This window comes from Rattus norvegicus, chromosome 3 (assembly GCF_021556685.1).
Source record: "Rattus norvegicus strain SHRSP/BbbUtx chromosome 3, alternate assembly SHRSP_T2T, whole genome shotgun sequence".
NCBI lineage: Eukaryota > Metazoa > Chordata > Mammalia > Rodentia > Muridae > Rattus > Rattus norvegicus.
The window spans coordinates 43175399-43194645 of NC_141536.1; the positions used below are offsets into that span (position 1 = coordinate 43175399).

Consider the following 19247-nt stretch of genomic DNA (forward strand, 5'->3'; position numbering starts at 1 on the left):
GACTTATCTCTCCAGTGATATTTGCACAAGTGTGAGTCTATGTCACCCTTTCTTTTCTTCGGAAACTGGAGCACGCTGTGCGCAGAGTTCTGTGTGGCTTGGCCTCAGTGGACGCACCCTGCGAGGCTCACCGTTCTGTGGTCGCTGTGGGGTGCTGTCTCTGCCACGTAACAAGATGAGCAGACAGGCCGGTTCTTTCATGTACTCAGAAACACAATCCCAACCCTAACTAAGACTTGGCCGTGAATTAAATAAACTACATTTTGCATTCACACTTCATTGATGATTAAAAGCTTCTAAGGTTGTCAAAGGGCAAACTCAAAATGTCTAGACACTTTAAAAAAAAAAAATCCCGGTTCATTTTGGACATCAAGGAAACATAAAACTTCAAATACTTTACACAAAAGCACACGGAGAAGATGGGTTGACCTCAGGGTTTATTAACATTTTCATTATTTTTCCTTAAAAATTTAGACAGCATCCGCCTGAGATTTCTGTTCGTCCTTCTCCTTGGCAACAGCCAAGTAAGTCCAAAGGAGATTGCATTTACAAAGAAAGGTTTCTAAATGTCAGAAATATTATGACCAAAAGAAACATTTCTGTACAGTCTGCAATACAATTTAGCTTAATTCCTTAGATACTCCGAGGCCTTATGCAAGGCACTGGGCTTTCACAGACATTGATTCTGGCCTCCAGAAGCTCAAACAAATGCATGTGGATTGCTGTGCACTGTATGGCCTGCCCTGGAACATCAACTCACTCTGGGTAGTGGCTCCAGGAAGATCTTGGTAAGCTTTACCTTCTAGAAGGTTTGTGTAGGTTTGGATGTGGAGAACTTGGTAAAAGCATAAACCAGCAAGAGGAGAGCCACGGGGACGGCAGAGTCAGAGAGGCAAGCTGGAGGAAGCATTGGGCAGTCAACTCACTGAGACTTCTTGACTGTTGGGTGTAGATAAGAGGGGCCCAGGAACCCCTGGTACTCACTTGTGAGATACAAGGTGGAGGCTCTGTTAAATGAAGCACAGGGACATATAAAGAACAAGGAGATGGCCGTGAGCTCCGTTTGGGTCTCACTGAATCTGAGAACAAACAGCTGTACACACGCAGCTCGGACGAGCAGAGCTCCTGTCTGAAAGGCGGAAGTGTGAGTGCACTGTTCACTTCCTACGGCGGCTGTGGTGTACGACTCCAAGCTTAGTGTCCTCAGATTTACTCTCTTATAGTTCTGGAAGTCAAAAGCCTAAACCCGGTCTCATTGAGCTAAAGTCAGGATATCAGCACCAGCAGGACTAGCGCCTTCCAGAGGCCGCTGGAGAGAATTCTGCATGTTTTTTCTCTCTCTGGAGGCCACTTGCTTCAGCCCTGGCCCCCTCCTCCATTTTCAATGACAGCTATGTTTAGTTTGGGTCCAGACAGATGACCCAAGGCTTATTCTTATTCAAGGTCCTTAACATATTCCTATCTGCAAGTTCCTGTTCGCCATGTAACACAACTTTCACAATCCTGGATCTCTTGGGGCAGGGGCAGGAGGATCGCTGTCAGTTGAGGCCACCTGGTATATATGCAAGGTCCTGGCCGGCAATGACTACATCCTGAAACCCAACATCAAAAGCCAAGGATGACTGGCTATGGTGGCTCGTGCCTTTAATCCCAGCACTTGAGGAGGTAGAGGCAAGCAGATATCTGAGTTCAAGGCCAGTCAGAGATATACAGAGAAACCCTGTCTTGGGAAAAAAGAGAAAAATGAAAAGCTTGAAATGAAAAGGTCTCCAAACACAGTGCAGGGTTCAGAAACATCTTACAAACATGAAAAGATGAAGCCCTAAGAGCCCGCAAACAAGGGAGCACAGGAAAGGTATTTCCAGTCTTCTGAAGCATGAAGAACTCCTCTAATCCATGTCTATAAGTGATGGTTCAATGGACAAATGGGTAAAAGCTACAACTGGCATGTGTAGAGGACGAAAAGCAAATGCATAATGCATATTTTTATGAGTCCCTCGTTTTGCCGGCAAGATGAATAAAAATCAGGAATAACGGTATCTGCTGGTGGGAAGGAGTCTTAGGGTGTCATTGCTGTGAAGAGACACCACGATCAAGGCAACCTTATAAAGGTAACAATGAATTGGGGCTGGATTACAGTTTCAGAGGTTCAGTAGCTTATCATCACGGCAGGAACACACAGGCAGACATGCTTGCTTAAGAAGCCAAGAGTTCAACGTCTTGGTCCGAAGGTAGCAAGAAACTGTGCTCCACGCTGGGCAGAGCTTAAGCATAGGAGAGCTCAAAGCCCGCCCCCACAGTGACATACTTCCTCCAAAAAAGCCACACCTCCTCGAATACAGTCACACCCCTTATAGTGTCACTCCCTATGGCCAAGCATTCAAACACGAATCTATGGGGGCCATTCCTATTCAAATCACCACATTCCACTCCCTGGCCCCCATAGGCTTATAGCTATAACATAGTGCAAAATGCATTTAGTCCAATTTCAAGAGACCCCGTAGTCTATCACTGCCTCAACAGTGCTTAAACGTGCAAAGTCTCTTGTAAGATCCATGCAAACTCTTAACTGTAATCCCCCCATAATATCAAAATCAAAACACATCACATGTGGGTTGGGGATCTAGCTCAGCGGTAGATCGCGAGCGCAAGGCCCTGGGTTCGGTCCCCAGCTCCGAAAAAAAGAAAAAAGAAAAAAAAAAAAAACCATCACATGCTTCCAGCATACGATGGTACAGGATATACACATTACCGATCCAAAACGTAGGAAAGGGAACACAGGGAGGAAATACTAGACTGAAGCAAGACTGAAGACCAGCTGGACAAATCCGAACACTGCACCTCCACGTCTGAGGTCAAAGCGCTCTTCAGATCTCCAACTCTTTTCTCTTTGCTGGCTGCAGCACACTTCTTTCTCTTGGGCTGATTCCTGTGAGCAGCTTTCTCAGTGGCTCTGGCCTCTCTAACATCTTGTGGTCTCCAAGGCAATCCAGGTTGCATCTTCACAGCTTCATACAATGGCCTCTCTAGGCCCCCATGCAGGGAGTCCTGTCACACACCCGGGCTCGGCGACTTTTCTTAGTCATAAAGGGAGATTCCATAGCCCCTGTCACACAACGGCCTCTTTGTGCCTCCTTGCAAGGACACCTGTTCCAAGTGGCTTTCCTTAGTTGTAGAGGAGAATTCCATCCTTAATTGTAAAGCCAGAAACACATGGCCAAATCTGCCAAATTCTATAGTTGCCGGGGCTGGAGCATGGCCCCTCATTCAATTACAGCCTCACCATTCTGCTCGCCATGGTTTTCTTCACTGCCTAAGCTTGGCTATCTTGGAACTTGCTCCATAGACCAAGCTGACCTTGAATTTAGCCTCTGTTTCCTGAGTGCTGGGATTAAAGGCTGGTACCACCATACCTGGACCACCATTCCTTTAACTCCATTTAATATCTTTAATCTGCTTCTCTCCTTGAACACAGGGTTTAAGTCCGTTCCACTACCTGGTGTCTCTTTAATCCTTTTTTCCTTTCTAACCTTGCTTTCTTTATCAAAATGCTCTTCATAAGACTGATCTAAAACATAGAATCTAAACGAGTCTGTTTTGAGATTTCCTTTGCCAGTCTAATTCGTCTAAATCTCTTCACCTTGGCCTTAGGCAGACTCTTCAGAGAAGCAGCCACATTCTTCCCCAAAATATCACAAAAATGATCTTTAGGTAACTTACTAAAATTCTTCTCCTCCGAAAGCTCCTGAGCCAGGCCCCAACAGTTCAAATCACCCTCAGACTTTCAAGTTTCTACTGCTACGATTCATTAAGCCCCCGTTAGAGTTAGAGCCTACTGTTTTTCTTTTTTTTTTTAAAGATTTATTCATTTATTATATGTAAGTACACTGTAGCTGTCTTCAGACACACCAGAAGAGGGCATCAGATCTCTTTACAGATGGTTGTGAGCCACCATGTGGTTGCTGGGAATTGAACTCAGGACCTCTGGAAGAGCAGTCGGGTGCTCTTAACCGCTGAGCCATCTCTCCAGCCCGAGCCTACTGTTTTTCTAAAGTCCCAAAATCCACATTCCTCCACATAAAATCACGGCCAGGTCTATCACAGCAATACCCCAGTCCCTGGGGTCAACTTCTGTCTTGGTTAGGGTTTCATTGCTGTGAAGAGACGCCATGACCCGGATTATAGTTCCGGTGGTTTAGTCCATTATCATCGTGGCAGGAAGCATGGCAGCGTGCAGGCAGATATGGACCCAGAGGAGTCAAGAGTTCTACATCTTGATCCAAAGGCAGCAGTAGGAGACTGTGCTCCACCGTGGGCAGGGATGGAGCATAGGAGACCTCAGAGCCTGCCCCATACAGTGACACACTTCCTCCAACAAGGCCACACCTCCTAATAATGCTACTCCCTATGGCCAAGCATCCAAACACACCAATCAATGGGGACCATACCTGAATATCCACTAAGAGAAAAACCATTAAATACATTAAGTATATAATGAAATACTGGGGCACTATATAAATAGTGAATAATAATTATTCTTCTGAATAATCAGAAGAATTGGATCTAGATGGAAGGACTTACTTGAAAGTAAGTTTAGAATACATAAGTTTACAAACAAAATATCTAAGCAGCCAATTTCATTTACAGGAAACAAAACTGTTTCTGTGTGCTATGTAAAATAGGAAAATTTTTAAAAGACTTATTTAATATTATTCATATGAGTACACTATAGCTGTCTTCAGACACACCAGAAGGGCATCAGATCTCATTACAGTTGGTTGTGAGCCACCATGTGGTTGCTGGGAATTGAACTAAGGACCTCAGAAGAGCAGTCGGTGCTGTTAACCGCTGAGCCATCTCTTCAGCCCCCTAAAATAGGAATTTAATAAGCTGCCTGCACAAACAGATATCTGGTGCGTTATGTTAAGTAAGAGAAGTCGCACTCCAAAGGTTCCAGATTGTAAAATTCTGTTGGTGAGACCTTTCCCTCGCTGTGGGAAAACTCCTGAGCAAATGAAGCTATAAAGAGGTAAGATGCACATTGGTCCACAGAGTCATAGGGTTTGGCCCAAGGTCCCTTAGGCCTGTTGCCTTTGGCCTGTTGTTGAACAATTCATATGACAGGGTATATGAGTGGTCCAGGAAGCTACTCATCTCCTGACCTCTGGAAAAGAAAAATGAGAGAAAGAGCAAGGGCAGGGGTCCCATTGGTCACTTCAGGGGCACACCTCCAATGACCTAATTTCTTTCCACTAGCTCTCGCACCTCCTCCCAATAGCACTACAGGCTGATGTCCAAGCCCTCAACACATGGAGCTTGGAAGACACTTAGAATCTGGACCATAACAGTCAGTGACTCACTAGAGGGGAGAGAAAAAATCTATAAGAACTAGATTCCATCTTGAAACTCGGAATGGGATCCTTGGAAAACAGCAAGAATGTTCGTGTTTCTTTTCTGTGTGACTTAAGTTACTTTTAGTAAGAATATGCTCCTTAGTGGTTTTTAAAGGTTTTCTTTTCCCAACATATAAAAGGTCAGGACCAGCATCCAGGTAGGAAGAACCGGAAGGGAACATGGACAAGAAAGATTTGGGGGGTGGGGGATGGACAGGGTCCGTTTCTGAATTGTGATGACGGCTATGCAACTGCATGACTTTTACAAATTTGCAGACTGTACATTACAAAGGGTGAGTGTCACTGTCTTAGTCAGGGTTTGCACTGCTGTGAACAGACACCATGACCAAGGCAACTCTTCTAAGGACAGAATTTAATTGGGGCTGGCTTACAGGTTCAGAGGTTCAGTCCATTATCATCAAGGCAGGATCTTAGCAGTGTCCAGGCAGGCATGGCGCAGGAGGAACTGAGGGTTCTACATCTTCATCTGAAGGCTGCTAGGAGAAGACTGGCTCTCACATGGTCAGGAGGAGGGTCTCATTGCCCACCCAACAGTGATACACTTCTTCCAACAAGGTCACAGCTCTTAACAGTGCCACTCCCTGGCCAAGCATATTCAAACCATCACAGTAGCTAATATGAATTTTACTTCTGCAGACCTTCAAAATCGTTTACTGCCAAGTATGGCGGGTGCTCACTGGCAATCCTGGCTATGTGGGAGACTGAGGCTGAAATATTGAGAATTCGAGCCAAGCTTGGGCTGCGAGGCAACTAGATTCCATCTTGAAACTCGGAATCGGATCCTTGGAAAACAGCAAGAATGTTAGTGTTTCTTTTCTGTGTGACTTAAGTTACTTTTAATAAGAATATGCTCCTTGGTGGGTTTTTTTTTTTTTTCCGGAGCTGGGGACCGAACCCAGGGCCTTGCGCTTCCTAGGCAAGCGCTCTACCACTGAGCTAAATCCCCAACCCCGTCCTTGGTGGTTTTTAAAGGTTTTCTTTTCCCAACGTAATATTTTTATTGATTATTTGAGAATTTCACATTATAAACCCTGTAAAGAAAATTGAGTCCTTCCCCACCCCAAAGGCCAACATTTGTGGAGAGCTACACTTCAGCATCCTTATCTCGAGTTTTAAGAGTTCTCTTTGATGGATTCCTATCTAGGATATTAACTTTGGGGTGGGGTGGGTAGGGGTTGTCACCGAAGCCTTCTATGTCCCCCTTTCTCAACTGTGAGTCTGCAGTCATTGACTCCACAGCAAAAGTAGCTTCCTTGCCCTTTACAATCAGTGGGAGCTGGGATCATGGACTTCCACATGCTTTCTGGTGACAGCATAGACTATGAATATCCACGTGGCCTCTGGTGTCAAGCACGTGCCGTGGACCTCAGTATGGTCCCTGTTGGTAGACCACAGGCATCGACCCTGCCCTGAGCAGCAGCACGGGCCACAGGTACCATCCTAGCCCTCAGCGGCCACACAGGCCAACAGCATCAACATGGTGTCTCAGTCAAAACAGGCCAACGACACCAGTATGGCCTCCGGTAGCTGCCTAGCCCATGAACATCAACATGAACTCAGCTGCAGCACAGACCACACACATCGCATGGCCCCTAGCAGCTGCCCTGCCTCTGGACAGTGCACCAACATGGCTTCAGGCAGCAGCATGGGTCATAGACACCAATGGCCCTGAGTGGTAATATCAGCCATGGACATCAACACAGCCCCCAGCTGCAGCAGGACCATGGACCCAGACCCCTCAGCCCCTCAGCAGCCGCTGCACCACAGACATCAGCATCAACATGGCCACACAGGCCAACGGCATCAACATGGCCCCAAGTAGTGGTAGAGGCTGCACACCTCCACATGGCCTCTGATGGCAACCTAGACCACAGACATTATGTGACCTCTGCTGGTAGCACAAACTGTGGAAGTCTACCTGGCCGCTGCCATTAGAAAGGGCCTCAGACATCCACATGGCCTTCAGTGTCAGTCCCGACCACATGAACCTCAAGCTTCAAATCGAATTGGGGTCTCTCAGACACCACAGAGCTCTGGATAGGGTGCTGGCAACTGACACCATCTCTGTTTTCTCTCCGATTTTTTTTTTCTTCTTTTCGGAGCTGGGGACCGAACCCAGGGCCTTGCGCTTGCTAGGCAAACACTCTACCACTGAGCTAAATCCCCAACCCCTTCTCTCCGATTTTTTAAAGGTTTTAATAAATAAATAACCATGGAACACCTGAACTAGTTTTTTTTTCTTCAAGTACTAATAATACAAAAAGCACCCACAGTCACAATTCAGGAGAAAAAGAAGTTATACAATGGCACATGAGTGATCTGGGGGAGACATAATTAAAATGTATGTAAATAAAATCTGTTTAGTGGGTGTCTGTGTGGAGACAGACAAGGAATGTATCTGTGAAATATTTAGCAGGAATTTAATACTTTGGTCTTTAGGACTTTGGTATTGTGGATTTGTAGGAGTGACATTTTTAACTCTTGTCAAATGACTTGAAACGATATGATTTCTGTAGTTATATTTTATAAAGGGTGTTTAAATAGTGTGACTGAAGAGGTTCCTTTGACTAAAAGTCCCATTCTCTGAGAGGCACCACCCATACATTTAAATAGAAGTGTGGAGGCTGGAGAGTAGATAGACCATTCAGTAACTAAAGCTCCGTTTTCTCAGAGAGTCTGACCATCTTGTGAGGGAGAAGTGAATCGGTGTCAGAGGTTAAAGAAAGGGCAAAGGTCAGGGATAGCTTGTAAGAGGAAGGACAGTAACTTGAGACTCCTGTAAAGTTCTTCCAGGCACACCGAACCAAGCGGCTATGCGTAGAACGGCCAGCAGGGGGCACCAGCAAACTAGGGAGAGAGTTAGCCCAACATGGATCTTGGTGATTGCCACCGACCAGTGCCAAGCTTTATGAAACGGACAGAAACACGCTTTTTAGATAAAAATCGTCCCATTAAAGGCACTGGCGACGGCGGCGACCGTGTTGATAGTGTCTCTCCATGTAGCCCAGGCTGTCCAAGAACTTGGGACCCTTTTCCCTCAGCCCCTGAAATGCTGGATTACAGGTCTGTGCTACCGCGTCCAGCTCTTCCTCCCCTTTTCCAGCTCAGTATGTTTGTTTTGTTTGTTTGTTTGTTTGTTTGTTTGTTTGTTTGTTTTAACTCACTGCAGCTCCATTCATGGGAAGATGAGATACAGTTCAGAACGAAAACGAGAGTCACTGATTGGATGTGGGGTATAAAACAGGCCTTTAGAAAAGCACAAAGCAGAAGCGAGGCTTTGAAATCCGGGCTTTTAAGAGCCTGATTCTTAAAAGGTAAAGGTCCGTTGGATTCCAGCAGCCAGTTCAGTCAGAGGCTGCTGGAGAAGGAATTCTGCAAGACACAGCGCAGTGTTCCCTGGAGGAACTTGCGCTGTGTGTGGGCCGGGGAAAGCTGAGAAGAAAAGGGGAAACCAATCATAGCGAACTGTGACAAATGCCACTCATGATCAATTCCCCTACCCCCCACCCCAGGACCATAGCTCCTCCGGGGCCTGCCAGTACCTGCATTCGGATAGCAACAACTGCAATGGGTCAGTCCTGCAGCAAGCAGGCCTGGGCCAACCTCTTCCCTCAAAGGCTCTCAGAGTTGGAGAGATCTGACCTAAAAATCCAAGAGCCGCCATGGAGTGGAACGGGGTTAGGGTGGGGCAACAATGTGACCAAGGCTTACAGGGTGTCACCAGAGACCTTAGGGAAGCCTGCAGGGTTGAAGGGGGTCCAAACAGTGAGTCACATACCTCAGGTGATTTTTAGAGCACGGCTAAACCAGTTCTGGGCTTTGTCTGGCTGAAGAGGGAGTGGGGTGTGGGGTGTGGGGAGTGGGGGTGGGGTGGTAAGAGAAGTGTGAAGAAGTGACATTGAGGATGCTCGTAAAAAACAGTTCTGGAGTTGGTGATGTAACGTCCATGAGTACTTGACTCTCAGGAACAAGGCTCTGTTCCCAGCGCCACATAAACTGAGTATGGTGGGACACGCCTGCCTTCCTAGCACTTGAGAGATGGAGGAAGGAGGGATCAGGAGTTCAAGGTCATCCTTGGCTACATAGCAAGTTCAAGGCCAGCCTAGAATATGTGGCTGTTAGCATTCTGTCTAAGCTCCACCCCAGTTACCTGGCAACAGCCAGGTGTGCCTGACTCACTATAAAAGTGGCTGCTCACTTCCTCCCAGTCCTCTCTTGCTCTTGCCTTCTTGCTCTCTCTCTGTTCTCTCTCCCCATCCCCCCTCTCCCCATCCCCCCCTCCCTCTCTCCAAGTGCTCATGGCTGGCCTCTACTTCTCTACTCTTCTGTTCTCTCTCTCTCTCTCTCTCTCTCTCTCTCTCTCTCTCTCTCTCTCTCTCTCTTCCCTCTCAACTCCCGTCCCCATGCCCTGAACAAACTCTGGCTGGTCCCTCAGGGGGAAGGGATGCCGCAGCATGGGCTCACAGGAGCACCCCTTCCCCCACACCTGACTACACATCCACCAAATAGTCTTTCTCCCCTTATCTTTTTATAAACACAACAATGAGACCCTGTCTCACAAGAAAATGGGGGTTGGGAAGATTCCAGTTACCCAAAGAACAATCCAAACCCACACATGGGGTATAGAATATGCCAGGCACCCCAAAATAAAATAAACTAAAGCATATCATATTCTCCCTAATCTACCTTCCTGCTCCTGCTTTTAAATCCTCTGTGATACCACACACAGCAACAACAGAGTAGTCACGCCCACTCCTTTCCCCACTTCCTGAGGGACAAGGGCACAGGACTTCTTTAGAACACAGAGCGTTTAACCTAGCACCAGCTTCCTGGATAACCCAAGACACAGTGAACACTGCCAGATGAAAAGAAACAGAGGTCTCAGGGCTGGGAGGGAATGCTCTCTGGGATCAGAGATCTGTCACAGAGCTGGGCATGGTGTAAAAAGGCTATGACTTGAGAGTCCTGGGGATGGGCTCTGTGCTGTGGCCTTGTGCTGTAGACATGGATGTGTGGCCGGGTAGAAAGAGGAGAACCCAAGACGTTGCAAAGGTCACACAGATTGCGGTGGTCAGAGCAAAGTGAGGATCAGTCAGTCAGACACCAGAGTTTTGTGTGAAGCCACAGAACCAGTACTGGGCACGCTGTGTCAAGTATTCTGTGTACTGATGGTCTCATAACCTGGTAGTCCTCTTTACACTAAGCCCTCTGGGTTTGCGTTTCTTCCTGGTGTGTGCATTGGGGACCAGGTGTGCCTCTGAGTCCTACATTTCTTCCCTCAGGTGTCCAGATGCCACCATTGCACACCAGGCTGGAAGGGTGAGGCGGAGTGGGGGGCAAGGTCTTCTCTGAGGATGTTAGCCTTATCGCTCTTTCAGACGGTAGTCAATAAAAACAGCTTCCTTAGACGATCTTCAGAGAAACAGCTTGTGTGCATATACTTTTTTTCCGGGGTGGAAAAGGGTTATACATAAACTTTGGCAAGTGGGGAGGAGTGTTCAGGGAGAAAGAAATCATTGGCTGGAATTTAAAGTACTGTCAACGCCTCATATGTGTGGAGAGGCAACGCAGAAATCCCAGGTAAGGCTGGGCGGGTTCTTATCGGGATTGCCGAGGACTATGTGACCTTCCTTGTAGAAGATTGGGGTCGGGCTCCCCAGATCAGGAGGAGAGGAGGAAACCCCACTGGAAATGGGAGTCCTCCATTTTGTACAGATCTCAGAGGAGCTATGGAGTCATGGGAGGATGCAACCATAGCAGCCAGCTCTCACACTTAATGTACTGAAGTTTTGTTGAATGTGCTGGGAACACACGCATCAGCTCTTTCACATCGAACTGCACCAAACATAGGGGTTACCATGCGTACCCCACCATTTCCTGCCCTACAGACTGACTATACATTAAATTTCTTTCCAACCGTTCATCTGACGAGAGGAGACTGGTCGAGTACGGAAGGTTTTGATTTCAGAGAACTGGAGGACTGAGCTGCTGCAGAGCCCACGCTGGGCATCCTCACTTGACATCCAGAGCGAGGTTGCAGAGAAAGCTCCCATTCAACAACAAATGTCTTTTTTTCTTTAACTCTCCAGAGAAAATGAAGAAGCCAGAAATGATTTTTTTAATTTGCTTTCATTTTCCTTATGCCAAACTAAGTATTACTGAGAGAAAACAGACCTTTGAAAAGAGCCAGTCCCCTGCTCCACAGATCTAATTCTGAGTGATTACTGGTTTTCCTCCTCAGGGGGAGGGAAGATGGGGGGGAGTAGGACCAGGCTCTGAGAGAATTCCTGTTGACTCTTAGCTAATCTTCAGTTTTACAACCAGTTCAGCCGCTTTTTCTCCTTAACGATCGAAGTATCTGCAATGAAGGTTTCCTTTCAAATAAACTGAAAGTCTGGCTTTGTTCTGTCTTCAAGTTTGCAGCTAAATATTTATGCATGTTCTGAGGGAAGACGGGAGACTACACTGCCTGTGGTAGAACTCCTCAGAGAATGTTGGAGTGGCCATCGGAGCCCCTCACCTGTGGTTGCTGAGGTCTGCCCCAGTGAAGGAGGTGTTGTTTATCAATACCATCCATTTAATTCTCTCTAATTTTTACTTTGCTAGTCAAAGCTTCTGCAAGATCTGGGATGGCATTGGATCACGCAGGCCTTTGTAAGGTAAGAGAAACCCTTGAAAGGCTGAAGTCAATGCAACTGAGGCAGCCCCTAGTTTTCCACACAAAGGGGCCAGACAAGGTGAGAAAACCATGGAGGATACGAAACTCCTTTTGCTCTGTTGGATTCTTTTCCTGCGCACACTCATTTGTATCATGAAGCGCTAGGTCATGGATACAGGTTGCTGAGAGCTGAAGAAGAAAATTTCCAGGCCTACTTCACTGTCTCCTTGGAAACTTCAAAATTGCTTTGCCATGGCTTGGAGATTCCTCAGGTAACACACTGAGACCTTCTAGGGCCTCCTGAGAAGGAAGACTTCAATTACACCTCAAACCAGGTGTGTACTTCTAGAACATTCTCAGTGCTGCTGTGGTAAATTACCACAAATGTAGTAGCTTGGCACACAAATCCATACACACACACACACACACACACACACACACACACACACACACACACACCTTCAAACATACTTCTCCAACTTCGGCTTCTGACCTTGAATGACCTCTTCTAGACTCCAGCCCTCACCACTCTCTGTAACAAACATCTCTGTGGATATTCAGGTCTCCTAAGGCTCCAGGCTTCAGTCAGTACATGAGGTCCTTGACGGCTTCACAGCCTGCTTCCACCTCATCCCTGAAGCCTGGAAAACCGAGGGGCAGCAAGAGTTCACATAGGTCAGCATAGGGATTTCAACCTCAGTGTCATGGACACAGTAGATAAACACAAACAGAGCACAGTTCAAATGAGCTCTTACTTGGGTCGGCCACCATTCTTTCTAAGGCCTGGCTTCTGAGCGTGGAGCTCCAGGGGGGCGGAGCTGTTCAAATTTCATGCAGGACAATTCTGGGAATTCTAGGATGCTTACCATCCCAGGCCTCTGCTCCATAAAGTTCGCCGCATCCTCCCCACCCCAACCATTGTGACGATCAAAACAGACTCCCACGCATTTCCTAATGGCCACTGGTGAGGCGGCATTGCCAGAAACCTCAGGCAGACAATGCTTATCTGTGTAGTCGAAGGTCCTAGGGGAGAAGCTGTTTCTTAGGACACACGCAAACACTTGCTTAGGTATGAAATGCTAGGTCCCAGGTAAAACCCTAAACTCTGAAGGCTAAGGCTGCTCCTGGGGAGGTTCGTGGTGGGGAAAGGGAACTGTCTCCATGACTGGCAGCTTGACGACCTGAGTTCATAAAGACTCGGGAAGGAAACCAGACAGACAGTACTTGGGAGCAAGGACAGCAGATTAAGGTCATCTTCAGCTACTCAGTGAGTTCAAGGTCAGCCTGGACTACTTGAAACCGAGAGAGAGAGAGAGAGAGAGAGAGAGAGAGAGAGAGAGAGAGAGAGAGAGAGAGAGAGAAAATGTTTTCTCCATTCTGAAATTCCCTTTGGAAATTCAGCTGCTACTGTGGGTGTCTGAATATATGAAGGCTTTAATGTGATAGATACTGAGAAGAATTATAGCCTTTCTTAAGGGACTGAGTGTGTGAGTAAGCAAGTCGTGATCAAAGTGTACCCCCCGCCGTGTTCTCTCTCTTACACAGGTTTACACTTGCCCTTCAGTTTTCTGCCATGTGCATCCAGCACCAGGCCCACACCTGACCCACATACCGGGTCATGGATTCCAGAGGCACGAACCGTATCCACCACTGTACTTTTAAAGTTACGAGGTCTCAGAGATTTTCTCATGGCAGCAGGAAATGGACTAAGACCTTGGATGTAACTGATTTTCAATTCTGACAGGGTTTTGTGGGGTTTTTTTTTAAGAGCTTCCACCACGGGATTCATTGTCACAACTCACAGGACCTAAGGATGCTTTATGTGCCTAAGGTCATGGCCTCACATCCCTACATCCTCAGTGATCCACAGGTATGTCCTATGTACATACACAGAGGATACCTCTTTTCATGGAGAAGGGGGCAAATATTGGAAGTCCACTTTTGTTCTGTAGGTAGTGTCCACAGCTTAACTTTGGAATATTATTTCCACTGCAGCTCAGGGCCAAGCTGAACCTTCTATTGCAAGATCCTGCTACGGTTACGGATTCAGAGAGCATTTCCAACAAGGTAAGAGACGATGCTCAAAGGCTAAGAATCGCTGGATTCCTGAGTTTTCATGGCTTGTTGCTTTGTTTCTCTGTGTGGCCCTGGCTGTCCTGGAACTTGATCTGTAGACCTGGCTAGACTTAAACTCAGAGATGCCCGTGTTTCTGCCTCCCAAGAACTGGGATCAGAGGCATGCACCGTCACCACCCGGCATGTTTTCATAGCTTTGACAAGAGCATTTAACCTTCTTTTTTTTTTTTATGATCTAATATATTTTCAAGCTGAATGTTGGAGATAGTTCTTCAGAGTTCCTTTTCTGCAGTAGAGCAGTTAATAAGGACTTTTTCTTCCAGTCAAAACTCTGGGAAGGGAGGCGTGGCAGTGTATGTCCATAGTACCGGCATTCAGGAGGCTGAGGCAGGAGGATTGTGACTTCAATTCCAGCCAGGGCTACACAGTGATACCCTGTTTCAAAAATAAAATAATATAAATGGGTTCTTTTCTTCACTACTTAAGGTCTTAAAGCCCAGAAGCCTGCTACATTGTATTCCTCTCCCCTTCAAATATCTATCGGGGCCCAAGCGTATGGGCTTTTTAAAATGTCTGGAGCACAGAGGAGTGACTAACTCAAATGTGATGAAAACAGAATGACCTGCTTTACCACAGCAACCTCTGCAGCAGGACTGTCGCACACTTATAAAACATCTGCACATAGATTGTTCTCCTTTGGGCCCTGTGAGGCAAGCCACTTTCCTTGGGAAAGACTAGCAGTAGGAACTATTAGGTGCTGAGTGGAATTCTGTATAGAAACTTTTGTCTGACTTAAGACTGAGAGTGAAAAGAAACAGTAGACCTTGTTATCATCCCAGTAGACCAGGGCTCAGAAAGGGGCAGTGGCCTGCCTAAAGTCACACAGCAGCGAAGTGTCTCTTTTTGCAGTCTTGCACATTTAGCTTTCTCTCCTGAACTAGAATTTGATCAATTACTTATAAAATGTTCTGCTATTCACTCTATGCCTGGGGAGAGGGGAGGTTAGGAATTTTTTTTTTCTTTTCTTTTTTTCGGAGCTGGGGACCAAACCCAGGACCTTGCGCTTGCTAGGCAAATGCTCTACCACTGAGCTAAATCCCCAACCCCAGGAATTTTTTTATCCATCTCTTTTATTGAATTTTAATACCAGAAGAAGGCAGAAGGCTAAAAGGGGTAACATTTATGGTTCCCACTGTTGGCATTTAAGGGTGGGTGAAAAGGAATGAGGGTTTGAAGAAACAGCCTTGAATTTCATTGCTCAGCTTTGTAAAGTTAGTGCTTTGGGACCAATCAAGCCGAGGTAAACACCAAGGCATTTCAAGTGAGACAAACCCCCATCTCCTATTCTCTATCAGTCGTTAGGAGCCCAGAGCACACACCCCACACGGGGCTGGTGGTGTCAGGTTCTATGCTGGCACTGTCCTGTAAACACTACCAGAGCCTGCCCTTTGCCCTTTGCCAGTTGCACATTAAACAACTTCCTCAGACCAAGGGGCCCCTCTGGCAGCCCTCCCACTGCCCAGCTCTTTCTACCCCATGAGTTCTCCTTTGAACTTTAGGGAATCTCAGCTCCCTCCTTTTGCTGTGTGCAGAGTTATGAGCAACACACACACACACACACACACACACAGAGAGAGAGAGAGAGAGAGAGAGAGAGAGAGAGAGAGAGAGGCTTTCCTCAGTCTTTTGTGTCCCCAACGTCAATACCTCAAATCCCAGGGTAGCCGTTCATTTGTAACACACCCCATTCTTTGTTGCCCTTCTGCACACTTTTGGACTTTTCAAAAGCCTGAGTTGTAATGAAGGACCGGATAGTGCAAGTTCAGATGCTGTTTTAGTTGATAGCAGATCGTTCTTAAGAGCAGAGAAAGGGACAGTGGCCTGCCTAAAGTCACATGCTTTAGATAATGAGCACTTAGGATAATGTAGCTGCCCATACCACAGGACAGAATGAGGATGGGTCCAGCCTGACAACTGAACACCTTTCCAGAAGGAATCAGATCCACCCAGGCCATGCCTGAAGCTTTCCCTGACGTGATCCTGGCATTTCCAGCATCCTAAGGTTCCCGTTGTGTTCCACAGTTGCCATATACAAGCCACGTTAAAGCCAATTGTCCAGCACCAGTAACTCTACAGCTGGACAGCACAGCCCATGGAAAATGGCCACAGGGAGGAGCTGAGGGGTCCCCTTTCACCTGACTAGTCTTCAGTCTAGTATAAACCAGGTTCTTGACTCACTCACAAGATACGTAACTCGGAAATTGCACTCCTTGGTATTTATCCAAGAAAATAAAGCCAGGTGGCAGTGGTGGCACACACTTTTAATCCCAGCACTTAGGAGGCAGGGAAGTCTCTGACTTCAAGTCCAGCCTGGTCTATAGGGTGAGTTCTGGGATAGCCAGGGCTACACAGAGAAACCCTGTCTTGAAAAACCAAAGAAAGAGAAAGAGAAAGACAGAGAGAGAAAGGGAGGGGAGAAAGAGGGAGGGGGTTATAACATCTTTTTTGTTGCTGTTTTTATTTATTTTTAATTATTCACTTTACATCCTGCTCACTGCCTCACTCCCAGTCACCCACTCCCACAGTCCTTCTCTCATTCCCCCCATCCCCTTCTCCTCTAAGCAATGTCTAGCAACAGACTTATTCTTAACAGCTCTAAAGTAGAAATAACTTGAATCACCATCAGCAGGATAAAAGACAAATTGTAACCATCCCTACAATGAAACAACAACACAACAAAAAAAGAAGATAACTTTTATTGCACAAAAAGCAGCCAGATTTTTTTTTTCTTTTCTTTTTTTCCGGAGCTGGAGATCGAGCCAGGGCCTTGCACTTGCTAGGCAAGCGCTCTACCACTGAGCTAAATCCCCAACCCCAAGCAGCCAGATTTTAAAAGGACACTGTACACAAAAATAAGGACACATGTACTACTTTGTCGAGGGACACAGCATAACTTTCGGGGGTTGTGAAAAAGACCCCTCATGTCCTGGTTGAGGGCTAGACATGCTTTTCAAAGTTCTAGAACGTATCACTTAAGATCCACGCAGAGCTGAGAGTATAGTTCAGTGGCAGAACAATTGCCCAGCATGCTCAAGGCCTACGTTTGACCGCCAGTACCTCAGAAAAAAATATAGATAGTATTGTGTTAAATTGCACATCAACATGAAATTACCTGTTTTGTATTTTTTATATCATCATCATCACTGTCGTCATCTCATCATCATCATCATCATCATCATCAAAGTGAGTCATCACCCAGGCCGTTGGCCTCAAGGAGACCTGGAACAAGTTTGTGGCAGTTCTGATGTACCAGCTGCTCTCTGACTCCAATGCTTCATGGTGCCCATGAGAACTGAGCATCTGCTGTTCCGGGCCTTGTGACTCTGCATCCATGACTCAGACTGCCTCCCAACTTGCCAAGTCTCTCTACTGCTGTTTTCTATCTTTACTCTCAGTTGCTACCTCAGTTTTTCTTCCTTCTCTGATCCCTGCAGGGCATGAGGCTGAATGATTAGCCAATCCTTTCCAGTGGCATAGTCTCTGTAGGTACCAAGGGTCTCCACCTAAATCCAGTGAGGTCAAAAGCCTCTGGTCTGCTTCCCTACATGTAGTTACTTTGGTCAGTACTGTTTTCCTGTATTATCCATGTGAGCAGAATGGCACGGGCTGTGACACACTTCATGGTAGAATCTGGAACCTGTGGGGATGTGTGGGTGGCTGAGTACTTGAAGTCCCTGAGTCAGTCATTGTGGTTATCCATGGCTCTGCCATGGGGCAGCAGCACCCTTGACTGACCCTTTTCTCTTTGTATATTTGTAGGTTGCCTTTAGGGCACACCTCTCTACAGCAGTAAGAATTCCTGTGCATGTACTTTATACCAACAGTCCCTCCCCCAAGGTTTGGCTGTCTTGCTGATAATGCAAAAATATTACCAGAACTACAGTTAAATATATACTCAGGGTCAACGGTTAACTCCACAAAGATGAAAAGAAAAAAATCTGTTGATGAAGTAAAGCTGGGGGAGGGCATGGCTTCGACAAAGTTCCCATCATGCTCCAGCATGGCTGAGGCAGGTTTCAGAAGGTGGGTCCTGGCTGGAATGAGGAGACATCCAAGTTTGCATTCGTGGGTTCAAGAGCGTGAGGGTCTAGGAAGAGCTTGATGAGTAATCCGTACTAGCTGTTGGCAAACCACTCCACTGCCTACTCTTCCAGGACTAAGAGTTTTCTGGAGTAAGTGATGAATTTATTTCGGCTCAATCTCAGCATTAGTTAGCACGGGGCCCACAAACTCTGATTCTTAGTGATGTATTTGTAACATCTTAAAGTAACTTCTCACGCTCTCCACCAATCATAAAGCCACCGTGGGAGGCTTTGTGCAGGTTATAATAGAGTGCAATCAGTTTGCTGTTATTGTTGTTTGTTTTTCTTTCTTCCTTTTTTTAAATTCCTATAAGACAGTGGGATGCCATATTTTTGGGGTACTTTTCATTCTCTTGATTTTTGTGACACAGGGAACATCTCAATTTAATAGTTTGTAAAATGGGGATAATTCTACCAATTGTGATGAGGATTAAACAGCTTATATAAGTATAAAGAGCTTGGAAAAATAATAGCTGTTATTATTATTGATTCTTTTCTCTAGCCGAGGCAGGATATTACAGCAATCTGCTGAGTCATTAATATGCCTTTTTTCTTCTTTTTTATAGTATAGAGTTTATTCAGGGCATGGGGAAGGGAGCTGAGAGAGTAATAGAGGCAGAGAAAGGCAGAGAGAGAGGGGAGAGAGAGAGAGAGAGAGAGAGAGAGAGAGGAAAGAGAAAAGAGCAGAGCAGAGGAGAGGAGAGGAGGGGAGGGGAGGGGAGGGAAGGGGAGGAAAGGGGAGAAGAGAAGAGAAAAGAAGAGAAGAGAAGAGAAGAGAAGAGAAGAGAAGAGAAGAGAAGAGAAGAGAAGAGAAGAGGAGGAGTAGAGAAGTAGAAGCTGGCCATAAGCACATGGAGAGAGAAGGAAGAAGGAACGAGAAGACAGAGCAGGGGCAGAAAGGCAAGAGTAAGAGAGCAAGAGCACCTTTTAAAAAAAAAAACAAAAAACAAAAAACAA

At 46.4% G+C, this 19247-nt stretch overlaps 1 long non-coding RNA gene across 1 annotated transcript; it reads left to right on the forward strand.

Annotated features, from left to right (window-relative positions):
* Positions 1 to 10903: 10903 nt before the first annotated feature.
* LOC147995476 (uncharacterized) lies at positions 10904 to 18740 on the forward strand. The gene is made up of 5 exons (XR_015683518.1): positions 10904 to 10994; positions 12021 to 12073; positions 13841 to 13942; positions 14068 to 14139; positions 17393 to 18740. It is a non-coding gene; the product is annotated as an uncharacterized LOC147995476 (long non-coding RNA).
* Positions 18741 to 19247: the final 507 nt, after the last annotated feature.